Consider the following 26,699-nt stretch of genomic DNA (forward strand, 5'->3'; position numbering starts at 1 on the left):
AGCTTCCTACCCTCGGAAGCTCAAGCCCCGCCCCCTACAAGCACCCCCTCCATCCAGGCTACCCTGCAAGCTACCTCAGACAACAGCTTTCTGAGCCACCAGCTCCGGGCCCAACCTCCCCCACCCCTAGCTCGCTACTACCCAGATATGGGAAGCTAATTGGACAATGAAGTTGAGCAGGGAGGAATCGCGCTCTCTGGAGACAGCTGGCATCTATAAAAGAGAAATATTTGCATTTAAAACCTTTAAACTTTATATGGCTGGGCCAGGGCCAGCAGGCAGGGGAGGAGGGGGTGGAAGGGGAGTGCCTGGACCCTCCAGGGGACAGAGACTCCCGGGGCAAGCGCTGGGATTACTGGTACTAGATTTCTGTCACCAATAGCATGCCAGTGGCCACCAGCCTGGGTGACCTGGCCCTGCTCCTTGGCTTGTAAAGTCCCTCAACCCTGCATCGGCTGGGTTGAGGGTCCTGGCTGAGCCCCCTGCTGTCCCCATTGCAATGCTGAGTCCTCAGTGACTCTCCATGACAGGCCCCTTTTCCTGTGGTAAACAGGCTGCTTGCCCAGCCTCATCCCTAGTCACCAAACACCCACAAAATACAGTCTGCGAGCCTACCCTGATGAGCCATGGAGGTGATACCACTAACCCTGCCCCCTGCCCCACCCCTGCACTCAGGAGCTGTCCCCCAAGAGGCCCCTGTCCTGCACCACCGTGCCATCCAGGTGGGATGCCAGGTTTCCATTTCCTTGCATGCCTACTCCCCATTTTTCATTTTTGAGAGAAACCTGGCCACGTTTTCCCCACTGTCAACATTCGTGATGGAGAGCCAGTAGCAAACACCCCCCCCATCCCTGAGTGGTCTTATTTTAGCAGGCTTTTATGAAAGCGCGGAACAGCCAGAATCTCATCCAGCCCTGTCTACCTGGCAGGCCTGTGTGGAAAAAGAACTCGGGCAGCAGGGCTTCAAGGGCACACAGCACAGGCATGGGTGAGTGCATGTGCGTGTGTGTGTGTCCAAGAGCAGTGACCAGCAATTGATGGGAGCACCCACGGCCCTCACCAATGTCGATTACACAAAACCCCATTTACAGTGAGCAGGCTGCCTTTCCCTGCTTCTGTTCCTGCCAGAACTGGTTCCTGGGCCTGGACCAATGCCTGTGACCAGTGGACATCCCTCCATCAGTACATTTCATTCTGCCTGCCATGCCTGCCCCCCTGCTAGCTGTTGGACAGCTCATTTCCCTGTGGTTTCCCACCTGCTGACCAACGCTCACACCTTCTCAGATGACCAGATAGTGGGTCAGTTGGGGAACATTATTTGCCTCCGTGGGGCCGGGACTGGACTGGCCTAGCACAGGCGACCAAGCGCTTCCTGAGACACAGTTCCCAGCTCACAAGTTCCTGCATGTAGTCCGGCACACCGGTATATGCGCTCCCAGGTTTCTAGTGCTGATGGACAGACAGCACCACTCATGGCCACCTGCCTGAGGACAGGAACCCAGTAAGAGCCCAGGGACCAGGACTACCGAATGAGTCACCAAATCCCTTCCGTTTTTGCATGAGGAGGAAATGAATGACAGGGATTAAGAAAAGAATGGCGTGTGTTGTGGTTTTTTTCTGAGTGACGTCACAGGGAGGCCCATCCCTTGATCCTAGTGGGCCCAGGACAGTAAGGATCCCCGCTCTTCCTAATGGTACAAGCATCAAACCAGCAACTTGGATTAAAAAAAAAAGAGCACAGCCCCTTGTGTGATTTAGGTCTCTCGGCCTGGCTGATGACCATGTCTGTAGGTTGTCGGCCAGGCCACCTGTGAAAGAACCAAAGTAACCAGACTACGGTGGGATATTGAGTCATGATAAAATAATGGGGTCCTGATCGGTGTTCTACGGCGGATGAATGCAGCAACAAAGAACAGACACCCCGCAACCATACAAGCGTCTTGTCCAGAGGTTCCTACTCGTACCGTTCACAGTTGTCAAAAGGGTGTCGATAACCCGTGAAAGCCCATCAGCTGGAGAGTAAGTCTAAAACTTCGGTACGTCCATTCAGTGGAGAGAGTGCTGGGATTAAAGGCATGCACCTCCACGCCCAGCTGACAGAGCCTGCCTTAAGAAAGAAAGAAAAAGACCCGGCTCTGGTGGCACACCCCTTTAGTCCCAGCACTCTGGAGACAAGAGGCAGGTGGATCCCTGAGTTCGAGGCCAGCCTGGTCTACTGAGTGAGTTCCAGGACAGCCAGGGCTACACAGAGAAACCCTGTTGAAAGAAAGAAAGCAAGCTCACTAGCTTTGACACGGACTACATAACAAGCCTGGAAAACTCGGTGCTGAGGGACAGAAGACGGACCCAAAGGCTGTGTCACAGGAGTATGCAGGTATGCAATGTCCAGAATGGGCAGACCCACAGAGACAGAGAGCAGATGCCCAGCAGCCATGGGGGAGGGGTGGCTGCCCCTGCGGGGCCGTTTCCTGGGTGACAGGACCATTCTGGTTGAAGAACGACAGGCGTGTGGTTGCACAACATCATGTGCGTGCTAAATGCCACCGGACTGTACAAGGTTGGATTTTTTTTTTTTTTTCCTTTTTGAGATAGTGCCTTTACACTTTAGCCCAGGCTGGCCTGGAATTCACTCTATAGCCCAGGCCAGGGCAGAAGTCAAGATTTCCCTGCCTCAGCTGGAATTACAATGTGAACCCCGTACTTTTTTTTTTTTTCCAATTAATTTGGTGTATATCTGTGTGCACACATGTACCACAGTGTTAGTGTGGAGGTAAGAGGACAACTTTCAGAAGCTGGGGTCATTAGACTTAGTGGCAAATGTAACCGGTGCAGACACCTCCCCGGCCCAGCAATGCATTTTAAATGATGTCCGTCCAGTGACCCCAAACCCCCAACATTTGGCTTTTTTCTTTCTTTCTTTCTTTCTTTCTTTCTTTCTTTCTTTCTTTCTTTCTTTCTCTCTCTCTCTCTCTCTCTCTCTCTCTCTCTTTCTTTCTTGACAAGGTTTCTCTGTGTAGGCTTGGCTGTCCTGGACTCACTTTGTAGACCAGGCTAGCCTAGAACCTACAGCGATCCCCCTGCCTCTGCATCCCTGAGTGCTGGGATTAAAGGTGTGTGCCACATGCCTGGCTATATTTGGCTTTTTGATACAGGGTCTTATGTATCCCAAACTGGCTTTGAATTTTCTAAGTAGTTGAAAATGACTGATCTCCCCCCCCCCCCGCACCCCCCACACCAAGTGCTGGAAATACAAGTGAGGTCGCTGTAGACTTTAAAATGGAAGCTGTGGCTAGGGTAGAGTTGGTGTTTTCCAGAGGACCCGAGCAGACCTTGGAAACTCCTGTAGCACTCTCGCCTATGGGCATGTTGGACACATGGTCACAGGAAAGGTCACATGCCATCAGCCAGGCTCACGGGTGCTCTGTGGGCGTACACACACTGAAGCAACATTAGCCTGTGGCTCCAAGCCCTCTGGCTAGAAAGGTCACCACGCTCCGCTCCATCCCTCCTGCTGAGGTCCCCAAAGCTGCAGGCCTCTGTCTTCCCAGCCTCAGGGCCTGCAGCTCTGAGCACCTGGGGGTGGCGACACTGGAATGCGCACACCTGTCTCCACACAGGACCTCCAACAGCTCTTGCCACCTGCTGCAAAGGAGACAGCTGTGACTGGGCAGGGCAGGGGGGAGGAGGGGCAATGCAGGCCAGGCCAGGGCAGGGGGAGGCCGGTGGGTGGGAGGCCCGTCCTGAGGAGGAGTGGCTCTGAAGGGAGGGACAGGAGGGCTGTCAGTATACTTCCACAGTCACAGAACCAGAATTCCCGGGGTCCCCCACAGGTGAGTGCTGTCTCTCCACCTGGCCAGTCGCCTGGATATGAGGGAGAAGGGCCACACCGAGCCCCAGTCCAGGCAGCCCTGCAGAGGTGGCCGCATATTCCAGGAGACAGAAATCTGGGGATATCCCCCAGGAACTCCACAATGAACCCACACAGGCCCTGAGGATCCCTTACCAGTGTACTTGGGCGTCCAGACTTTGCGAGTCTCTCTGCAGATTTAAAAGCTGGGAGTGCTGGGACTGCTCTAGGCAGGACCCCACTGCCCCGCCCCTCCCGCTCAGTTCACAAACCTCCCAGACTGGGAGCCCCCCAGCCCTCTGGGTCCGTGCTCAGCTGAAGGCCGGGAGCCTTCTGTGCCCCTGTGGCACCTGAGCCAGTGTCATGGCTGCAGACTGTGGGGTTGGGGTTTTACCCAGGGCACATTCTTTTAGAATTATTCTCTTTTTTTTTCCTTTAGTTCTTTTTTTCTTTTCTTTCTTCTTTCTTTGGTTTTTTTTTTTTTTTTTTTTTTTTTTGAGACAGGGTGTCTCTGTGTTAACAGCCCTGGCTGTCTCGGACTCACTTTGTAGACCAGGCTGCCCTCAAACTCATAGAGATCCACCTGCCTCTGCCTCCTAGCTCTGGGATTAAAGAGCATGGACACTGCTGCACCTCCCCCGGTCCTTTCCTTTAGTCTTTTGGAAATAAGGGCTACCCTGTAGCCCAGGTAGCCTCAAATTCTCAGCCCTCCCCTCCCTCAGGTCCCTAAATACTGGGATTGCAGGTTTGCCCCCCCCCAGCTGGGTTGTTTCCCAACCTCTCATGCCTGTCTCTTTTCCCACCTGTCACCAGAGTCCCAAACTGTCACAGAAATCGTCAGATCCCAGAGGCCTTTAGGGCTTGAAACCTCCAAGAGGGAAACATACACAGGCCAACAAGCCCTCCTGTCCCCAGGGGTGAGGCCCTTGGCATGTCTGGAAAGGACATTCTGGGGTCCTCAAGATCAAGGCCAGATCTTGTCTTTGCCAGCTCCAAGGCAGCTGCAAGGATCCTTTGGCACCTGCTCTCCTCAAGTTTATGTCGTTGTAATTTTGTATCACAGGCTGAAAGAGCCAACCAGGGAAGGTTAGACATAAGCCATTTTACAATGGGGAATTCTGGATGTGAAGCTTCCTGGCAACTTCCTGGTGCTCCCTGCCTCAGTTCCCCCCATCCTCAGGCTCTGTCTGTTCCCAGACCGGCCTTCATTTGCCCCCATCTAGTGCTGCATCTGGGTCTGGCCTGAAAGCACCTCCTCCCTACCTGAGGCAAAAAGCAGACACGGGGCTGTTGGTGTCCAGCCTTGCTGCAAGCTGCCCCAAGTGACCCTGCAGCCGCATCCTTCTTCTTCTGGCTCCCCACAGACCTGGCGGACGTAAAGGACTGACTACCCTCTCCGGCACCTGTCCCTTTGCCTCCTACTTTGCGAGTGGTGCTTCTCCTTGGCCCACTCTGGGCCTCCCCAAACGCTGCATCATCTACTGTCTCTTTTCTCAGGACAACATATTTGTAATATAGACACTGTATTTCCAGCCTCCCTAGGACAGCCCCACAGTGGGCCTTGGGGAAGCTCAGCCCCTCCCCAGGCCCCCAGCCTCCTCCTCACTCCAGCTCTGCTGAGCCTGGAGCCCTTCTTGGCCCTTCCAACTCTCCACTTTGAGCAGCACCCCATCTCTATAATCCTAGGCCAAAAAGCTCACCTTTTCCAGGGAGGCTCCCTGGTTGGGGCCCACACTGACAAACCGACCCCTTCACTTCCTGTTTCCACTGGCTTCAGAGGCTCAGGGCAGACCTGAGGCCTTCACCCTGATGGGTGAAGCACCTGGTGCAGGAGAACGCTCATCAGCTGCCCAGGTGCACCCCCAAAACAAAGAGGTGGACGAGAGGTACAGGCAGGCGGCCCTGGTGTGCCTGGTCCAGGAATGACCACACTGTCGTGTCCCAGCATCAGGGTGTCACGTCCGCATGCAAAGGCCGTCCTCTAGCCCCTCCTGTCTAAGAGCATCAGGGATGCAGCTTTGCTGTCTCTAACCAGATGCTCTTAAAAGCCCACACAGCACACCCCATCGTCAGCTAACAACAAGGCTGTGCTCTCAGTACCAACCACACATCAACACGCCCTCCTCTCCTGGGAGTGACAGGCCTTCCCTTGGGTTCTGCAGGCTCCCATCTCAGAAGCTGGGTCTCCCTCCCACTCTCGTCCTCTGCACTGACCTGCCTTGGCTGGCAATTTGAGCTCAGGGTTAGCACAGCCCAGCTCAGGAGTTCTATTCCTGGCTCATCCAGCAAACTGCTCACGACCTTGGGAAAGTTCCCCTGTGCTGCTCTGCCTCCCTCCAAGCGCTCCCTCCTTTAATAAACCAAGGTGGCACCTTAAAACTAGGCCCTACTCCAGGATGCTATGTAGCATTGGGCAGCCTAGAGAGGGAGCTGGGTCCCCGGTCAGCTGCACAGAGGTACAGGAAGATACATTTATGGAAGACCTGAAACCCCTCAGAAGCCACAGACCAGAGGGTCACAGGTCAGGGCTCCAAGGCCTAACCATGCAGGACCTTAGCAGGCCTCTATAACAGGGGAACAGCTGTCACTGTATTGTTAGAGAAAGGAGGGGCATAAAGGGCCTTGCCTGCTCACAGCTGGGGTGACAACCTCACCTGTCCCCCAGGTGACAAGTCTGTGCAAGTCAGATGGGAGCAGATGGGGGGGGGGGTTGTGGAGCAGGAAGAGAAAAAGGGAGGAGGGATGAACAAGAGGGAGGAGGCTCAGGAAGAGGAAGAGGGAGGAGAAGCAGCAGGAGGAGCAGGAGCAAGAGGAGAAGCAGGAGGAAAAGGAGGAGCAGCAGGAGGAGCAGGAGGACAAGGAGCCAGAGGAAGAGTAGGAGGAGGAGGGACAGGAGGAGGAGGGGCAGGAAAAACAGCAGTAAGAGAAGCAGGAGGAGGAGAGACAGGAGGAGCAGGAGAGGATAGCTGGGGCCTATGATGGCAGATGAGACAAAGCGGCTCACTGCGCATCAGGGCAGAACACAGACAATTGGTCCACAGGTCATCTCAATGGCTGCTGTGTATCTGCCATCCCCTGGCTCCACCAGCAAAGACCCACTAGTTAAGCTACCACATTAAAGCCGAGTCACTAGTCTGCCTGCCTCCATCTGCACCCCTGACATGGGGACCAGGATCCCAGGCTCAGCCCCATCAGAACCCTCAGAGATGGCAGCTCTTCCTGTCATCAAGCTGTGGTGTGATCCTCTTTTAAAAATTAATTCCAAGTGATTTCCCCTCCCTCCCAACAGGATCTGAGGAAGCGTTAGGCACGTCTGTTTATTCTTTTTATGATTTCTCCAAGAAGCTCCCAGCAACTGAGAGGGGAATTACATTCAGAGAGAATTGGGTCCCTGGAGTAAGTCAACGTTATTCGTCTAACAACTTCTGTGGGTGCCCGGAGATGTGAGCAGGCCGTACCCAAAGATGTCTCCTGCGGTTCCTGGGAGATTTAATTCACAACAGCCAAGGAAAATAATTAAGAGGCGTGGGAGGGGTGGGCCCAGAAGCAGCATGGCTACAGGGAAAGGGTGGTAGTGGCCTTGGTGGTGTCTGGCACCTATCACCACCCTGCCACAAAGTGACCACAGGTCACAGCTCCCTGTATTCATTTGAGGACAGTACAATGAACAGTGACCAGCATCTCAGAGCCCCTTGAAATGAACATACATGGCCCACTCAGCCAAGCCACCCAGCCACAGGGAGCAGCCCCAGCCCAGGGCACCCCTCCATGCCCACTTGGGGACACTTCTCTGGCCTCGGTTGAGGCAGTAGCAATGGGGCTCAGCTGTCGCCATGTGGCTGCATGAAGAGCTGGTTCTGTCTAAAGCCTCCATGAATCAAGTGGGGCTGTTCCTGAAAGGCCAAAGCTGGTTTTAGCGTGGCAGACACCTTGGGAGCCAGGCCAGAGGGAGGTTTGCCTCGAAAGCTGACATTGACACAGAAAGGGCCAGGGAAGGCTGAGGACAAGGCAGTCTACCGAGCTGCCCCGTCTAACACAGCACATCACATCACACGGGGGCAGGAGGCTAGAAGACCCCTAAAAGGGGTTTGCCTAGTGTAGAATGAAGAAAAACCCAGGCCGAGACAGTCACGGCTCGTCTCGGACGACACCAGCTGCTTTCATGCCTGTGGTTCCACAGCCAAGTCCCCAAGCCTGGGAGAAATGGGCAGTCCCACCATTCTTATATGCAGTGGGGCCCAACGGCCACCAAATCTCAGCAGGATCTAGCCTGAGTCCAGTTACAGCTGAGGGCAACTCATCTTTGTTTATTTAAGAATGCCTCTGAGTAAATCCAGAAAAACCTGTCACAGAAAAGCTGTCACAGCCCCAGTGGCCACGAAGCACTTGGAATGTGGCTGTTGTGACTAAGAAATGGAATTGTTACTTTCTTTTAATTTCAAGTTTCACCAGCCACATGCGGCTAGTGGTGCTGTATGGACTGGACATTTGGATTTACCGATGGCCACAGTCTGTGAGCCAAGGAAAGAGGCAGCTGAGTCCAGAGGGTCATGAGTGCTTATGGAGAAACAGGCTGAGCATCTGAAGAACCCAGAGCACAGCTCTGGAGAGTTTGCTCCCGAGGTCTCCCTAGGTGGGTTTGAAAAGCCAAGTCTAGAACATTACAAAAGCCACAGTTTCTTCCCCACCCCCAATGAACTGCTTTAGGCTCTGCTTTGCACAGTGGTGCAAGTCAGCACAAGGAAGCTGGACACAGTGGCACACGCCTGTAATTCCAGCACTCAGGGAGACAGAGGCAGGCAGTTCTCTGGGAGTTGGAGGCCAGCCTCGAGGTCTACAAAGTGAGTTCAGCACAGCCAGGGATACACAGAGAAGCCCTGTCTCAAACCAAAACCAAAACAACAACAAGCAAGCATGAGGGTCTGAGGCCAAGGCTGGTTAGGTCTCAGTTTCAGGTGGGTGAGCAGACAGATGGGAGAGTAGATACAGAGGGAGCAGGGAAGGAAGAATAAAAGAGTGGGCGACCGAAGAGAGGAAGATGGACAGAGGAATGGGAAGAGAATGGATAGGTGGGTGGATGGATGGATGATGGATGGGTATGGGTAGATGGATGGATGGGTGGATGGAGAGATGGGTTGATGGGTAGATAGGCAGATGGATGAATGGGCAGATAGATGGAAGATAAGAAAGGTGAATGATGCATGGAAGGAAGGAAAAGGGGATGATGAATACAAAGAAAAGGAGGAGCTGGGAGGTAGTGGAGGTGGCCTTTAATCCCAGCACTTGGAAGGCAGAGGCAGGTGGGTCTCTATGAGTTATAGGCCAAGAAGGAAGGAAGGAAGGAAAGAAGGAAGGAAGGGAGGGAGGGAGGGAGGGAGGGAGGGAGGGAGGGAGGGAAGGAAGGAGGGAGGGAGGGAAGGAAGGAAGAAGGAAAGAAAGGAAGAGAAGAATGGGTTGGTGACTGCATGATGGAAAAACAGACTTTATCTGACATTCCCATAGTTTAGACATATGGGGCCTGTCCTGAGGCATCCCAGAAGCAACCGTGAGCTTCAGGAGGGGGACGCTGTATGGTGGAGAAGCGATTGAGCTTCAGCTGTGTGCAGTGGTGGTCCTCATTCCCATCATGTTCTAAGTCTTAGTGTGTGGTCCTGAGCACCCAGACTGCCCTCCATGGAGTTGGGAAGGCAAAACTGGAACCTGGAGAGAAAAGTAGCTTCCTGAGTCACTGTGCAGACAAACATGGGAAGGCCCTAGAATCAAGACCCAGAAGTGGGCATGCAGGCCTTATGGGGAGCAGGTGGACTGGGGAAAGCACTGCAGGAGTGCCATGGAATCCTGGTGTCAGTGCCACAGAATCCTAGCATCAGTGTTCAGCCCTGAGTCAGAAGCACAGGTCCGAGAAAGCACAGTCTGTCTCTTACACCCCATCTCCCTGTTCTCCCATTTCTGGGTCTGCCCCACGACACACTGGACTCCAATTGGGCACTGGGGATAGCCTGCGGGTGGTAACAACTACCCCACATCCAGATTTGCCACGAGGCACCAGGCAGGCACTGCATCTACCATGAAGCACTGGACATGCAGTGCCGCTCTGACCTAATCGGTCCTTTGATCTTCACAAGCCCACAGCACAGAGGCAGGAATGAGGGATAAACTGGAGAGCCTGCAGAATGGGAGGCTTGGGTTTGAGGGGAGGGGGCCCAGCGTGGCCTGCTTGGACCTGGGATCACTCATGCAGGGCCTACCTGGGTCCCAGTCCCTTGGAGCTCCCGGGGAGCTGGTGGGCAGCGCTGCCCCACAGACAAACTGGAGAGACAAACTGCTCAGCAAGGGCACGATCCACTCAGGCTCCGAAGCAGTGGAAATGCCTGATGTCACGGTGAAGGCCCTGACGAATGCACACACGAGGATGGGAAATGAAAGGCAACTGGAAGCAGCCCTGGCAGCCAGGGGGCTGAAGACCGGCAGAAGACCAGCCTGAATGGCAGGCGGCCCCCAGGAAGGCCCAGCCAGCCGACCGACCAGCCCAGCATCCCAGTTCCCCCAGAGACTTGGCTCACAGATGGGCCTACAGTGTGGAGAGAAAGGAGCTTCCAGCAAACAGCAGATGGGCGAGCTGACCATGGTGGGCAGGGAGGTCTGCCCGCTCCAGCTCTGCAGCGCTGCCCACCAGCTCCCTGGGAGCTCCAAGAAACTGGGACCCCGGCAGGCCCTGCACGAGTGATCCCAGGTCCAAGCAGGCCAGGCTGGGCCCCCTCCCCTCAGACCCCAGCCTCCCCTTCTGCAGCAAAGCCAGAAGTGCCCCTTACATGCATTAACCACGCAGGGTGATGAATGGCAAGCGTAGGGTGCGCCTGGCTGGGGGAGAGAGACCCCAGCAACTGGGCAATCTTCCAGGCCTGGAAGCCAAGCCCCTCCACTCAGCCCCCTCCATCCCCACAAGGGAGCAGCAGTGTGCGCTGTCATCAGAACCGCATTGTTCTGGCCAGAAGAGAAACCGGGTCCAGCAGATGGCAGGTGAAACAGAAGCAGCTTGCTGTGGCCAAACCAATTATTTATCTAATTATGATTTACCACTTAACCACATGATCTTTCTGCAGAGTTGTGGGCAATTAAAACCAGGGTGCCTGTGTGGATTATGCAAATGGGCTGCAGCCCAGCAGAATAAAATTGGAGATTAGACATTCACACAGGCTGTGCTGGCCCAGGGCAGGGCCTTGGGGGGGGGGGACAGGGGAGCAGTAGGGAGGAGAGGCTGTGGGAGGCTCCAGGGCCAGGTCAGGGGAATAGGAGGGGGCGAGGGAGGAGCAGCAGTGGAAATGACTCCTCCCTGACTCAGCCCCTTCCTGACTGCTTCCAAGATGACATCAGGCCTCTTGGGAAGAGAAATCAAGGCATCTGGCCTGAAGGGCACTGTGGAGAGCCTGGTGTCACAGGGTCTGTTCGGTCCTGGCTGAAGCAACTGAGAGCCAGCTGCCAAGCCCATAGGCAGCCACCACCCCTGCTTGGATGGGCAGCTCTAGGGGCCAATGGGACGGTAAGAAGGAGGGAAAGGTGCCGCCGGTTAATTGCCTCCAAGGTTGGCTGGTGCAAGGGTCCCGCCTTGGCAGTTCTGGGAAGTTACCTAATTCACATTCCATCCTTGCCTTTCAAGTGCAGCCACCGTGGTCCTTTTACAGATTAGGAAACTGAGGCCGAAGGAGGTCATGCTCACGCAGATGGGCGGCCCTCTGCAGCTACGCCGAGCTCCTAGCAAATCTAGGTTAATGGCCTACTGAGAGCAGGGCAGGGTGTCTCTGAGCCTGTGCCCTCTGGCCAGCTGCCAGACAGGGAGCACCTGCCAGGGCACCCAGGGAGAACAGGTTTGTTCGGGAAGGTAACAGTCACAGCAGTAACACACCCACTGATCAGGAAACTCAGGGCAGGTCTCAGCGCCTTGGCTGGCCACCCTGCCACCACAGTAGGCTTCTTATGGTCTCTGAGCTCAGTTTGCAAATCTTTTGAAAGGGCCAGGCAGTGTCGGCACACACCTTTAATCACAGCACTTGGGAGGTAGAGGCAGGAGGATCTCTGAGTTTGAGGCCAGCCTGGTCCACACAGAGTGAGTTCTAGGACAGCCAGGGCTACATAGAGAAACCCTGTTTAAAAAAAAAAAAACAAACAAGAAAAGGTAAAAAAAAAATCTTCAAAGGGACTAGAGAGGGATGAAGATTCTGGCTTCTTTGCAAGTCTTAAAGACAGGATATGCGTGGACACCTAAGCGCCACCCAGTCTCCCTGAGCTGGCTGAGGAGCAGGAGGAGGGACCTGGAGAGAGCAGGGCAACCACTGCGGTTGCTGGGGAACACCACTCTCTGAGCCGGCTTCCTCCAACTGGAGAGAGCCTTGGTCATCCTTCTAAGTGATCCGGAGGGCTGGGTGGGGGTGGGACGCTACAGCCAGTCATCTCTCTGCCCGAGGCACACCTTGTCCGGAGAGGCAGATCTGGAGTCTTCATACATTCACTGCACCAGGCCTTGAGAGGACGCGCTCCATGTGGAGCGCCCAACATGAAGACCTTGTTGGGACCCCTTGAGCCCCATGGGGTCGTCGTTGTATCTGTGATCCCATTCTGGGAGCTGCCTTGCCTAAGCAGAGGGTCTGTGACTGGGTCTGTGAGGGGACCCTTGTGCTGTGGTAAGGGCCTTCACGGCTACTGAACCCTGGGGGATGGTAATCTAGCCATGGCTCAGCCTCAAGTTGAGGCTACATGATGTCAGTACACTAAAGCTGCCATGCCTCAGTTGTTCAGCCTGAAGACTCAACAGTTATGTGGCCAGGGGGCACTGCAGAGCTAGAACATTCTGTCCTCATGGCCCTGGGTAGACAGAAAGTAAGCCACAGAGAAGAAAGACTTTTTCCTGTTTCATCCACACGACTCTCCAGCGCTTTGAAAAGTTTCAACACCACAGGAATCCCCCTCACCTCCGTGACTCTGCCGCTAATGCTCCACATCTGTGTTCCCGTAAGCCGAGTCTTGGCCTACACCAGGGACAACAAGCCAGGAGAGCAGTACCCACACTCACAATGGCCTCCCTGGAATGGGCAGTGGGCAGAGGAGGGCTCTCCTTTGGTACTTGGAATCCTTGGAGGCTAGGTCCTGGACACACATACACACGCCTGCATGTGTTCATACACACACACACACACACACACACACACGCACGCACGCACACACGTCATACTCCAATGTGGTATTCCCTTGGGAAATCAGTGAATGCCAAGAATCCTGCCCTTCCCCTAAGTGCCACCCACTTAGCATCCCAGCTCCACCAGGCTCCACTCATGCTAGTACCCAGAGGCCTAAGGCCCTCCACCCTCACTCTGTCTCCCTCAGATAAGCTGATGGGCAACTCAGTAGCCGTGCTTCACCATTGGAACTGCTCCCTCAGAAGCCTGGATGGGGTTCTGGCTCTCCCAAGTGCACACTTGGGCCTGAGAGAGAAGCTGGGAAGTATGTACTGTGCTGTCAACAACAGTCTGAATTGTGGGGATCAGGGTGGCAGAGGCAGGGGACAAGGGGACAGGAAGGGGGTGCCCCGGCCTACCCACCTGCACCCAGCCTTCTGCTCCTCCCCCAGCTGTGGGACACTCACCCTGTACAGTATGAGGGAGTCCACGAGGTGAGGGGGCTTGCCTCTTTTCCAGAAAGGCATGCCCCGTTCATAATGGATGGTAGCTCTCATGCCACTCCTGTCCACAGGGGACGTTGGCAGCTCGAAAAGTCCGGAAACAGAATGTTCTCAGTGATCCTTCTCAATCCAGCAAAGGTCACAGATGGGCCCATCAATCCTGGGAAATAATGAAGGTCCTGGGTTCTGCTGGCTCCTCCAATGACAGAGGACAACCTTAATCGCCTCCCCTCGGGAGCTGGCCCGGTTGCACGGGCTCAATTACTGATACAGCCAACTGACCAGAAGTGGGGCTCTGGCTGGTCATAAAGCCTGGAGGGCCAGGAAGGAGCACCAGCTCTGAGGAACAGCAGGCAGATGAAGCGGACAGGCTAGAGCCACTTTGTCTACTCATGTCCTGGGTTTTATGTGGCTCCAAGGCCACCCTCCCAGCCTATGCCCCAGAAGCCTAGCTCCTATGCTCCCACCACCCCAGCTCTGTCTTGGAAGAAACTAAGCTCCCAAATACAAGGAGCCAGATGGGAACTGTGCTCAGCCCTGGGACCTGTCACTGCTGAGGACAGTTAAGACTCCCACTGGATTGTCACAGGGGAGCAGTTGTCACAGTGGCCTGGCAAGGCTGAAGCCAGGATGGGGTCCAATGCAGGAAGGCCTAGGAGGAGCTGGAAAGGCCTGGGAGGGGGCCAATACCAGGCCACAAACTCAGGCTCCATACTCAGTTCTCGTTCCTGACCCCCACTGGAACCATAGGCCAGGGCTGGTCCTAGGAACCCCACTCAGGCCTCTGCTCAATAAACTACATGAGGAAGAGGAAGAGAAGCCACGCTTGGTCCAGGCTGCATACACAGTTATAGCAGAGCTGAAGGTGGAATACCACAAAGCCAGCCCCAAGCCCCAGCAGGTGTGTGGGACTCCCTCCCCACATCCCCTGCCTGGGGAGTGTGACCACCCAGAGCCTCACGTGTGCACTCTGTCGCTCCATCAATTCTGCTGTAATGTATTTTATGAATGTGCAGATGGTGTGGTGAGGGCCAGGGGAAGGCTCTACCTTGGGATAAGAAATTAGCACTGGCAAATAGTGAATTTACTGTGTATATTTTCATTTTCCCAATACCAGTACCATCTGCCAGCAACTGGGGCTCCACATCGCCATTTACCCCTTTATTTCTCCCTTTCGCTTTTTGAATTTTTTATTCCTTTTTTTTTTTTTTTCCCATTTCATGCAGCCTGGGCCCTACTATAGATACTGCCTGTGGTGGGGGTTGGACCCGAAGGCCAGAGCATCCCAGCTTTGATGCGTCCGGTATATTGTACTCCCTGACCCAACCACAGGTTCTACCTTCTCCAGTCTGTAAGATGCAGACACACACACTTGGGTCCTGCGAGTCAGCTGGCTTTAACCAGCTCTGCCTCCCGCATGGGGTAGTGCAATACAGAAGAGCTCATCCAGCCTCCCGGCAGCCGGGGACACTCATTTCACCCCTTCTGTTTTCTGGAACTCTTTAAAATCGAAAGGAAGCTTCTACAAGTAGAGCCTGAGCACATCTACAAGCGGGAGAGTCCATGGGTGTGAAGCAAGGGAGGCAAGAGGTGACAGGAGGGGGCCCTGGAGCCCCAGGTGTGAGCACAGGGCTGGCTGCCATGGAGCAGGTCAGGCTTTCCACATGCAAAGCTCAGAGCAAGGCGGTGGGAGGGGCGAGGGCCTGGGAGCCCACCCAGCCCAGCTGCACCCTTGGCCAGGAGGCTTGGCTGCCAGACAGTTGGACTGGCCCTGCTCCCAGAAGGGCAGGAACTGATCCTGGAGCCCCTGTTAGGAGCCAATATCCTACAACTCACTGGGTAAAATCCCCACCCCTGGGACATGAGAATGTGGCCTTTATGTGAAGCAGAATTATGGATATGGTGACCCGGGTCATCTGAACCCAAGAGACAGCCATCTTGCCATCTTAGCAACAGGAAAAAAGAAAAAGGCCATGTAGACTCGGGACCAGAGGCCAGGCAGAGCCCAGCTCCTCTCCGTGAAGCACCCAGAAGAACCTGCCTGTGGTTGCCTAGCCTCCAGGAAGGGAGCTGGCAGTCAAGCTGTTCATTCCAGACATCAGGTCTGAATCCTTAAATTCATCCCAGTAGGCCCAGGGGCCTGTTGACTGTTGATACAGGTGACTGATAGGAAATTGACTTTTTTTTTTTTTTTTTTTTTTTTAAAGATGTGGGCTGAAGGTATCTCTCTGTGTAGCCCAGGTTAGCCTGGACCTCCTGATCATCCAGCCTCCATTTCCCCAGCACTGAGACTGCAGGCAGAGCGTCACCACACCCAGACAGAAATTTACTATCAATAGCAACACCATCTGTGTTTAATCCATGCCAGCTCCCACCTCCCACTGTGGTGCCGCTTATCCTCTTGCCCCCATTTTAACAAGTAGGTGACTGAGTCACCAAAAGGTTGAGTCCCTGGCCACACAGCTAATGGGTGGCGGGGGGCAGGAAGTGAACCCAGGGAGACTGGCACCTAGCCTACATTCCTCACCACAGCAGCGGGTACCCCTAAGCAAACACAAGCGACACCGGGGTCACAGCCGAAGCCTGTCTCGTGGGCCTGGGGGTGGTTACCAAGGAAGCCTAGAAAGGACCAAGGCCATAGGTTACAGTGGCATGAAAGGGTTCTAGACTTGGCCTGAGACAGAGCTAGAAATTGCCCCAGAACCAGCAAGAGGATTCAAGAGAAGTCTGGAGGGGCCGTATGTGACGGTGGATGCCACGGTCCCCAGTAAAACATGGCCCAGACCTCAAGCTCCAGGCTCCAGGCCCCAACCCCAATCAGCCTATTACCTGACCCACATCACACAGTCACCAAGCCTAAAGGAAGGACAGAGGCCTCCCTCAGGAGCATCGCCCAGAGAGCCACCTGGACAGGCCTAACCTTGAACGCCCCTGAAGACTATCAGGAGAAACCTCTGGGACCCAGAAAGAGATCCGTGTCTAGAGGACAAGGCCACACTTCTTGGGTCCTCACAGCCCCTCCCCAGACAACAGCAGGTAGGAGCTACAATCAAAGCCCAGATGGCCCTTTCTCACTTTCAAAAGATGGCTCAGGCGGTGAAGGGTACAGGTTGCTCTTCCGGAGGACCTTGGTTTGATTCCCAGCACCCTCACGGTAGCTCACAACCATTTGTAACTCAAGTCCCACGGGATGTGATGCCCTCTTCTGACCATGGGTACCAGGCATGCACGTGGTGCAGACATACATCCAGACAAACACGCTGGCTGAACGTAGGCTGGGAATCCTAAGCGACCGCCCTCCCCAGGGTTATCGGGATGTCTCATGGCTGACACCAGTCTCAAGACCCTTCCGGTTACCCACACCACAGATCCCCGTGAGGGCTGGGGGTGGAAGCTGGCTCCCTCGGGGAAGTCTCAGGATATCAGGCACTTGGACCCAGTAGAATGCCCCACCCCCACTGCCCCATGCCCTACTGCTGCCCTGGACCAACTCTTCCTGCCAGAGGGAAGCCAGAACTTGAGATTGGGGAATAAAATTTGATTTGAAAGAATTTTATGGCTCAGCCCAACGACAGCTTTAAATATTAAAAAGGCATAAAACGGAGGGAGGACGGGAAAGTCGTACCAACTACCAGCCTCCCCGGCGTTTCCGAACACATCACCTTGTGCGAAGGCGCTTGGGAGAGAGAGAAAAGGCTGCTGGGGAGGCCACTGCCCACCCCCCACCCCCCCACTCCGCTTCCTGGATCTTCCAAACCTTCCCCCAGACAGGTAATACATCCATTATTGATGGACCAGTACCCAGAGAGTGTAAATTACTGAAACAAACACAGCATAATTAGGGCATTACAGGCGGCGTGGAGGGGAGGCAGGATGTGCGGAGCTTGGCTGCGCCTTTCATCTTTGCAGGTGTTCGGGTGGCCTAGCCAGCAGCCCAGCCTGCTTACCATATGCACAGCCCCCGCTAGCCAGTTCTCAGCTGGGAGGCCTATGAGCGGGGGTGGGTGGGTGGAGGACTCCATCCTGACCCCCCCCCCCCATCCAGGAGACCCAACCAGCCAAAGCACACAGGACAGGGGAGGGTGGGCCTCCAAACGTGCAGGGTGCACACACAGGCACGCCACACAAAGACCCAAGGCCAGTCTGCGGGCTGTGCAGCTGGCAAGCCTGTGTCCCTGTCCCCGTGCGTGCCCTCAGGATTTCATGACAAGAGTGAAACTGATCAGGCAGCCTCCAGCTCCATAATTAGGGCCAATTGAAGGTGACAAAGGAATCTATAGACATCACAGTGGGCTGTGGTGGTGATGACGGCGCTTTGAAATGGTGGTTTGTACTTAGTGGGTTATCTCTGTCCTCACAGAAGAGCTGTTGCTCCCTCTGACACACACACATACACACACACACACACACACACACACAGCCACCACAAGAGAGGCCAGGGAAGCTTGAGACACCCCACTTACCAACTGCCTTTTCCGGGTAGTTTGGTCAAGGGAAAGACAAAAGGCAGGCAAGGAAGGCAAGCTCTGAAGGCTTTGGGACTGGGGTGGGGTGGGGGTGGGTAGCTGGCTTTTTGGCTTGCATGGAGGGAGGGGTATGGTTATGTGTGCGTCTATGGCCGAGACTGCAGCTGTGAGTTCATGTTAGTGCTTGTGTGGTGAGCCTGAGTGGTATGTGTGCGGGAGGCCCAGGGTCTGGGGTCAGCAGCCTGTTCTCTCTCTCTCTCTCTCTCTCTCTCTCCCTCTCTCTCTCTCTCGTTTTATTTTCTAAAAAGCCAAGACTGGGCTGGTGATGTAGCTTAGCTGACTTAGCATGTAGGAAGCCCTAGGACCAATCCCAGCACAGTACAAACAGCATATGGTGACACAAGCCTGTAATCCCTGCATTTGGGGGGGGGAGGCAGGAGGAGCAGGAGTTCAAGGTCATTCTCAGCAACGTAGTGAGTTCCAGGCCAGCCGGAGCTATAAGAGACCTGGTCTCAAAATAAAATAGTTAATAAAACTGAAGCTGCACTAGACCCCGACCTGAGAACATGGTAGGGTGCAGGGGGACACACACTGCTCTCAGCGGTAGCAGGTCCTGCCAATAATTAGGGGAGCCTGAGTGCTGGGGGAGCCCGGCCTGCTCCGCTGCATTTTTAGCTGGAGAGCCCAGGTAAGCATCTCCAGGGGTTGGAGTCGCCTGGAGGCCAGGGCAATGTTGTAGGGAGAAGAGCAAGGCTCCAGGAAGCCACCCCAGCACGTCCCCAGCTGGGTCCCTGGGGCTGCGCCAGCCTGCTCACGCACACACGTGTGTTCCTCTCCTCGTGCCCACGGTAATCTCCGACTTTACAGCAAATTATTAAAACTCACTTATATTTAATCTGCCTTCTGGAATTAATTGAATTTTTACGCTCAGCAAATGCCACAGTTTGCAGGGCCTCCCGGTCGCTGGCTCGGAACAGCTAAATGACAAGGCAGTCGACCAACTGTGGGCTCCAGGGGGAGAAGGCATTAAGAGACTAGGGGTGCTGCACGGGACAGGCCATAGGCCATGCCCACTCCAGATGCCCTGAACTGTGAACAGAAGCTGCTTCCACCAGCATGGAGGTCTGAACTTGGGGCTCACTGGCCCAGGCATCAATCAACCCAGGGGTCACCTATACAAAGGCTCCCTACCCTATACTCCAAAATGCAGGGAAATGCCCTTGCCCTGGGTCCTCCTAGTACTGTCCAACCCGAGCAAGCCTTGCCCTGTTCTGGTGACCCAGCCCCCAAGAGAACCCCCAAACTCCACCTCTGGCTCAGAACTCCATGTTCACAGGCCAAGGGTCCTCCCTGACCCCGGAACCCCAGCCAACCTCAGCAGCTGAGCGCCACCCTGAAGGCAGAAGCACCGGGAACCAGGGTCACGTGGAATGTTGGCACGTTCCTTCTTGCTGAGACACATTAATCAGGGGGTGCTGCCACCCCGGGAGGAGGGGCAATGTTTTCAAAGCCTTTGCGGGTGCTAAATGCATCTCCGCACACTTGCCAGGTTCGGGGAGCTAGGTGAGATGACACCAGGCCCCGGCTGGCTGGGGGCACTGACTGCTCGCTCATCTTTCCCTGCCACAGCTAGTTGAGCGCAGAGATCCTGGGGAAAGCCTGGCACCTCCACCCCAGACACCCCACACTGCAGAATCTGTAGATTCCCAGGCCAGTCCCACCTTCCCATGGGAAGATGCAACCCTGAAGCTGTGTTTTTATATAAGCTGGAGACCTCTCGGGGGGCTCTTAGTTGGAAGGCAGGGTGTGTGTGTGGGGACTCCATCCTTCCTGCTTTATGCCCACCACCTCTGTTGTAGAAGGGTGAACTAATGAAAGGCAGGTGAGTTAGGCGAGAAACCAGTCTAATTCGCCCTAGGCTCAGAAAGTCCCAGGTGGCTGTGTGGCTCATTCCAGTTTCCCCAGTGTCTGTCCCCGGACGTGTAGCCAAGAGCTCCCTCCTCCCCTGCCTCCTCCCCAGCCTGGTGTAAGAACGGGCTCGCTGGACCTTTCCACCTTTGGGAAGCTCTTCTCAATTCCAGCCCTTCTCAACCATGGCTTTGGCCCAGACCTGCCAGAGGTGAACTGTTCTCACCCTGGTTGAAGCTGGTGCCCATCACTACCTTCTCCTGGCTTGGCTACCTGGTCCTTGATGCCAGGACTTTGGCTTTATCTCCCTTGTCTCCCAGAAGTCAACCTGCCTAAGGCTCTTAGGGTGCCTTTCCCATACCAGGCCCTCCATAGTATGAGGTTGCAGTGGCTCAGGCTACTTGAGAGGCTGAAGCAGGAGATTCAAAGGCCTGTCTGGGCAACTCCAGTGAGACTCAATCTCAAAATAAAAAGCCAAAAGGATGCTCAGGGGTAGAGTGTTGTATTAGCCTGTGTAACGATGTAGGTCTAATCACAGAGTACCACCTGCCTCTCCAAAAATCACCTGCATGTCAGGATTTGATGTGGTCCTGCATGGAGGCAGAATCAGCCAACAGCCCCAGTGACCCCATCCTGCCTTGTAGGTCAAGAAAATAATGATCAGGCCTTAGGCCCTGGCTGCAGCAGCTTTACACATGAAAACACAGCAGGGCATCCTGCAGCCTCAGAGGCTGTTAGTCCAGGACCAAGGTACAGGTGATCTCTTGCACACATACACACCTTCACTTCCGAGGTGACTCGGCCTCTCTGGGAGTGATGGTGGAAGTGGCTAATACTTGCAAAGGCCAAGAAGGGTAAAACAAGGAAGGCAGGAGGCAGCCAAGGGGAGGGGAGGGAAGCCCAAAGCTACTCTTCCCTTTCTGAGGTGGTGGCTGTCAGGGTTTTCTCCCCACTCCCCAAAGGCTCCTCCCCAATCCCTGCTCCTCCTCTCTGAGCTCACTCAACCCTTTCTGCCTCCTCCCAGCAATTGCTCCACACGGAAACTAGGCTACACCACCAGCCCACAGCTGCCTCTGCTTCCTTGCTTTCCCTACAGCAACCTGAGCCCGATAAACATCCAAAGACCATTCAAGAGTTGGAAAATCCATTGCTCGGGACAGAAGCCAAGCTCCAGCCCCAGGGCCTTGGTACCTGCCATCTGATCACAAGGCCTTTCTTCCCCAGAGAGCTCCTGGGCTGCCCCATTCCTCCACCGGAGCCTGACGGAAAAGCCACTGAAAGCCTGCTCACTGTACCTCTACGTGGCCCTAACACCCACCTTAGCGTCCACCTTCGCCACAGGATGTCCCTTAATGGACACCCGCACATGGAATCCACTCCAAGCCTATCTGCCGATTTCAAGTCACGTGTCCCCCTCAGCACAGAAGGATGAGGAGCCAGTACTGGATACACAGAGAGCCCCACACCAGTTCTGGTCTAAGACCAGAGACAGGTTCCTTGGAAGGTTTGGCCAGACAACCTGCCTCAGTGGGTCTCCAAAGCTCAACGCTGGGGATCCTTGGGTCTCCAGGACATGCCCCTTTGACCCCCACATGTCACCTGTGCTCTCTGGCCCCTCATCCAGGAGCAGTCTAGACTCCCACAGACATGAGCAGTGTAGCCCCGAGGCCGGTGGATTACCATACATTAAGACATAATTCTCCATGGAAATTTACAATACAAAGCGCCCCCACCCCAGTGGCTGTAGAAGGAGCCTGGGCACAAAGCAATGCTGTGTCTGGCAGGACCCCAGAGCTGGCCCCAGCCAGGCTTCAATAGAAGTGGGCGGGTCCCTTCTTCGGGAGCCTTTTCCATGCTTTGGGCAGAAGCCCTGCCCCCTGGGAGGGCCCTCTGGTGGACTGCTCTGCCAGAAAGGACTTCACCATTTTCCTGCTCTGCCCCTACCCACTCTGGCACCCTGAAGCCTGGGCCCCAAGCTGACACTATTGGACTTCTCTCACAAAGTCCTCTCTGCTTAGGCAGAGAAAAACCTAAAAAAAAAAAAAAAAAAAAACCACCTAAACCCCCCCAGGCTCCCTACTAATTTGCTACCTTCATCCAACTGACTTACAGAATGTACTCACTATGTACGAAGGTGGAGCAGCCAACTAATAGGTTCCTATTGATCACTCACCCCGCTGTGTACCGTACCGTGTTCGAGATAGGCAGCAAAAGAGAACAGATGACTTGGACCTCTCAGTTTGGGGAGAGCTTATGGCACAGCTGGGAGATGGGCCCCCACCCCTAGCTAGTCCCAGGGCCTCTCAGGTGAAGCAAAAAACCACAAACACAGATGATGACCAGGGCACAGGGTGATAGTGGTGGGGCGCTGAGAGGAGGTGTCTTTTGAGCAAAGGTCTAAATGAGCAAGGATCTGTGCATGCAAAGGCTGAGTGAGGCCAGATCACACGTGCATGCCGAGGCTGGCACTGTGGGTTGCGTGAGAGTCCCCAGTACTAGAAGGAAGGGGGCTTTGGTTCTAGAGAGACGGGCTGAGGACTCACTTGACCTAACGGGCCAAGGGGCCTAGGCTTAGGGAGGGGCAGATCCAGGTCTGAATCCCCACCTCTAAGGTTCCCGGCCTAGGACCATCTGCAGTCAGACCTTCCAGGACTGCTCTTTGCTGAAGAAAATTGCTAACAGTGAGCATGCTCATGTCCCACGTGAGCGAAGGGAGCATGGCCAGCAAACACCAGTCCAGATGGGGTCCAGAGAGGCCTATCACCGGGGAGACGGGTACTCACGGCCTGACTTTCCACCCTGCACTAAAGCAACAAAGCTCACTGGGGTCATCTGTCCATTTGCCATAAAGCTCTGGCAGCTATCCTGGCGCCATTTCCCAGGTGTCAACAGAGAATGTAGAGCCAGGATTCCAGGGCAGAGACACCCCCACCCCCACACACCAATCCCAACAGCCTGTTGCCCTGGGCAAGGCTGTGAGGAAGCAGCTTATGGAACCACAGGCCCATCACTGCCTCTGACTCTAGAGAACAAAGGGCTTCAGCCTCCCAAGCCAGGCTGCTGCACTGTGTAAGCAACAATGGGGAGCTGGCTGCACAGCTGTAGCATCCTGGGGCCCAGGTGCTTCAACCCCCGCTCCCCAGTAACCCTAGACCCAGCACAGCACTGCAGATCCAGCACAGTACCCCTAGACCCTGCACAGCTCCCCAGACCCTACACAGTAACCCCAGACCCAGCACAGCACCCCTAGACCCTGCACAGAACCCCTAGACCCTGCACAGAACCCCAGACCCTACACAGTACCCCCAGAACAGTACCTCCAGACTCCACACAGCACCCCGACCAAGGCCCTGCTCACAGGCAGGGTGGAGGTCAGCCCAGCTAGTAATCCACTAGCAACAGCTGACGGGTTGTAGACCAGCCTGGATGACTCCACTGGAAATATAGAAAGCCAGAGGCGACAGCAATCTGAGTCCTGGCCTTCATCAACCTTGGCCTCTCCCTGAATCCCCTGGCCATGAGTAGGAAGGAACTCAGTTCTGAAGTCAAGCAGACGTTGGCCATGTGTGCAGAATTGCTCCTGGGAAACAGTGACCCTTAACCTCTGCCCTATGCTCAAGTTCTGCCAGTGCCTGGGTCTCTCTGGCTCCCACCCTCTCCAGTACAACGGAAACATGGGTAGGCAGAGGGTGACACAGCCCCCTTGGGCAGACAACAGGCGCTCAATAATTCCCAGTTCTGTCAGGCACAGCACAAAGGACTATGGGGTGTCAGATATCTCTGCGGCTGACCAGGCTTGGGAACAGACTTGTCCCTGCCACAGGCCTGTGCTCTACTCTGGCTGCCCACCCTACCAGTAGCTTCTTCTGCCACCCTGGAGGTAGCACACGGGGTTTTGTGTAAACACCAGTGTCCTGGGTGAGCCCTCGTCTACAACCCTCTTCTCCACAAGGATCCTCTCCACATCTGCCCTCCACACTTCCTCAACACAAATGTCTTCACTACTTGGACCCCCGGTTCCCCCACCATGGAATGAACTCAGCGCAGGGGTGCGGAGGACCTCATCTTCCTGTCTGCGATACTCCAGGCAGGGTAGCATTAAGCTTCCTCACTGTGGTCAGGGGAGGGCCTGCCAGTCCATACACACCAGCAGTGTGGTACACGGGGGCTTCTGTGATGGCTGAAGGATAGCCCCAAGTTCCTGTGGTGTGTCTCTCGGTGACCAAAGGCATCCACCTCAAGGCAAGCTTGGACCAGGGAGCCACAGAGCACCCTGGCTCCCAGGGATAGTGTGCAACTCTCCAGCAGGGGTCAGACAGACACTTTCTATATCCTTCCTAACACTCGGCAGACACACCTGCACAGCACCTCGGTCTCCACATTGCACCCCAAATCCTGAACAGCACCAAAGACCCTGCAGAGCACCCCAGACTCTGCACAGCACCTGGGATCCCACACAGTACCTCTCAGACCCTACACAGCACCCAGGACCTGGGAAGAGGTCCTGCAGGATGAGGTGGTATTGTTGAGCAGACTCTGGGCCTGTGGCTGGCCTGACTCAGGGCCTTAGCAGACACTAGCCAGCCAGAGGGTGCTTAGGAACCCGGGCAAAAGGCAATGGGCAGAAACGGGGACAGATGTGAGCTCAGCCTCCGTTCAAGTCCTCTGTAAAGACAGCGCTCTAGATTTCATAAAACTCTGTTGGCTTCAAACTCCAGTTCCATCGCAGACCCTTGGCAATGGCCCTGCCATGGCCCGGGGTTACTCAGTAGCCTCCAGCCACACTGCGCCCTAGGGGCTCACACTGTAACACTGCCCTGCCTCCAGCATGTGCTACACGGCAGCGCCTGATTCCCAGGTGACCGCTCAGGGAGGTCAGGTCCACGGCAGAGGCCGGCCTTCATCTTGGCCTTGCTCCTGACGCCAGCCTGGACCGGGAGTGTGAGACCAGCAGCCTGGCTCGGGTATTGCCGCCTGCACGGATCCTGCTGTCCTCGGGACCAGGCGCTCACGAACACAGCTGTCAGACACACTAAAAACAGGAAGAAAAGAAAACCCCAACAAAACGGAGGCAACATACCAAATGCCAAAATACAATGAAAATTCAAACAGCTAAAACAAATATAGCCATAAAAAGACGGGAGCCCTCGTAAAGCCATCTCTACAATTAAGCAGCTTTCTGCTATACACTGACAGTCACCTAATTATACCACTAATGACAGTTCAACCTGCTTCAAAATAAAAGGCCAGTTTCCACAACAGGAAACCAGCTGTTAGTTACACATGTCAAACATCTTTAAAGCGTTATTATTAAGGAGAACAAAAAAAAAAATCCCTATAAAATGAACGCATCCATCTCACGCCCCACTCCATGAAAAAAAAAATACAATTAGCCATGCGCTTCTGCCCAATAATAATAAAATGTGAATGCATAAGGAGACGGGGAGACAGAGAGCGAAGGGGAAGCCGCCCCCTGGGGGTCTTCTCAGGGGCTCCCCACGCTGTGGTGCAGGAGGAGGATCTGTGTGTGTTTCCTTCCTCTGCGTTTTTAATTCCTCTTGGTGAAGCAGTCTCTGGAACCAGGATATTTATGAGCTGAGCAGATCTCCCCAGGGCCTCAGCCAGGGCTCCCCTGGTACATGAAACCCTGTCAAGTGCCTGTCTGGTAGGCAGTTAGCGGCAGCCGGAGCAGCAGCAGCCGCAGGTCGCCGAGGTGGCAGTGGCCTGGCCGCCCCAGCCTCGTAGACATATGCTCGGGCTATTCCCTGCCAGCATGTCTTCAAACCGTGCGCGCCTTTGACATTCTGGAGGCGCAATAAACACCGAGTTTCTCTTCTGACAATAGCCGAGCGGATTTAATTAACTGGGGCGGAAAGGGCTGCGGCGGGAGGGGCCGGGAGCCAGCTACAGAGTAGGGATTAACCTTTAAGACCAGCAACTGGCTGGCAGGGTAAGGAGACTGTGGCCTGCTGGGGGATCAGGGCAAGCTTACTGCACCCATGGGAGCGCCGGGGTGGGCAGAGCAGACACAGAGAACTGCAGGGGCGACTTGGGCTGCTTCCTCCCACTCTGGCTGCAGCTGGGTCACCTGGGAGCTCGAAGGTGGGGGCCCTCACCAAGAGGTCTGAGGCACAGGGGTTGGGGGACCACCCTACAAATCTAAGCCGAGCTACAAGAGGGCAGCTGTCTGGCAGTGCATCTGTACAAAGCACCCTTTAGAGACAGTGCAGCAGTCAGGAGAGAGGCGTGTAACTCGGATCTCCTCTGTGGGCCACAGACATGCCTGGGGTCTGACACCTGGGCCCTGTCCAGCAGAGGGACAGAGAGAGCTGATGGGGTTGGGTGGCTGTGGCTTGCAGTATTAGGTTTCAGGTCCAGTGGCGCACGCAGCAGGGATGTGACAGGGGCAGTAGGGACGTCAGCCTTGCTAACAGTCACAGCTGCTGCCAGGAGCCCCTCCTGGATGTACTCTCACCTCCAAGTGCTGTGTGACCCTGGAAAGTCGTTTTTCCTCTCTGGACTATAGCTGAATAGCGGGCACTGGGCCTTTTGCAGGCCTGATTCTTCCTTAGACAGAAGGGAGGCGTTCTGGCTGCCTGCGAGGGAGAGCCATTTATCCTTACAACTTCCACGGCCAGCCCTTGATAGCTTCCTCCAAGGAGTGTGCAGCCGGGCCAGCTCTGACCAGCTGGATGCTCTCCAAGAACAACTCAGCCTGGGGCCGCCCGGCACAGCCGGCAGAGAGTGGGCTGGTCTCTTCCAGACTATGCCCAGGGAGGCTGAGACCACAGAGGTCCTGTATCTG

General features: G+C 55.1%; 1 protein-coding gene across 6 annotated transcripts in view; it reads right to left on the reverse strand.

Annotated features, from left to right (window-relative positions):
* Positions 1-26,699, reverse strand: part of Gse1 (Gse1 coiled-coil protein) — a 332,612-nt gene that overhangs the window by 50,061 nt on the left and 255,852 nt on the right. Inside the window, exon 1 of one of the 6 annotated variants that reach the window (XM_060391876.1) lies at positions 13,485-13,680. The exons of the other annotated variants lie outside the window; for them this stretch is intronic. The gene's annotated coding sequence lies outside the window, so the exon portion shown is untranslated. Of the gene's footprint in view, positions 1-13,484; positions 13,681-26,699 lie in introns of those variants that run through there. 6 annotated transcript variants of the gene reach the window in all.

Source organism: Meriones unguiculatus, chromosome 10, assembly GCF_030254825.1.
Source record: "Meriones unguiculatus strain TT.TT164.6M chromosome 10, Bangor_MerUng_6.1, whole genome shotgun sequence".
In the NCBI taxonomy this organism is placed as follows: Eukaryota; Metazoa; Chordata; class Mammalia; order Rodentia; family Muridae; genus Meriones; species Meriones unguiculatus.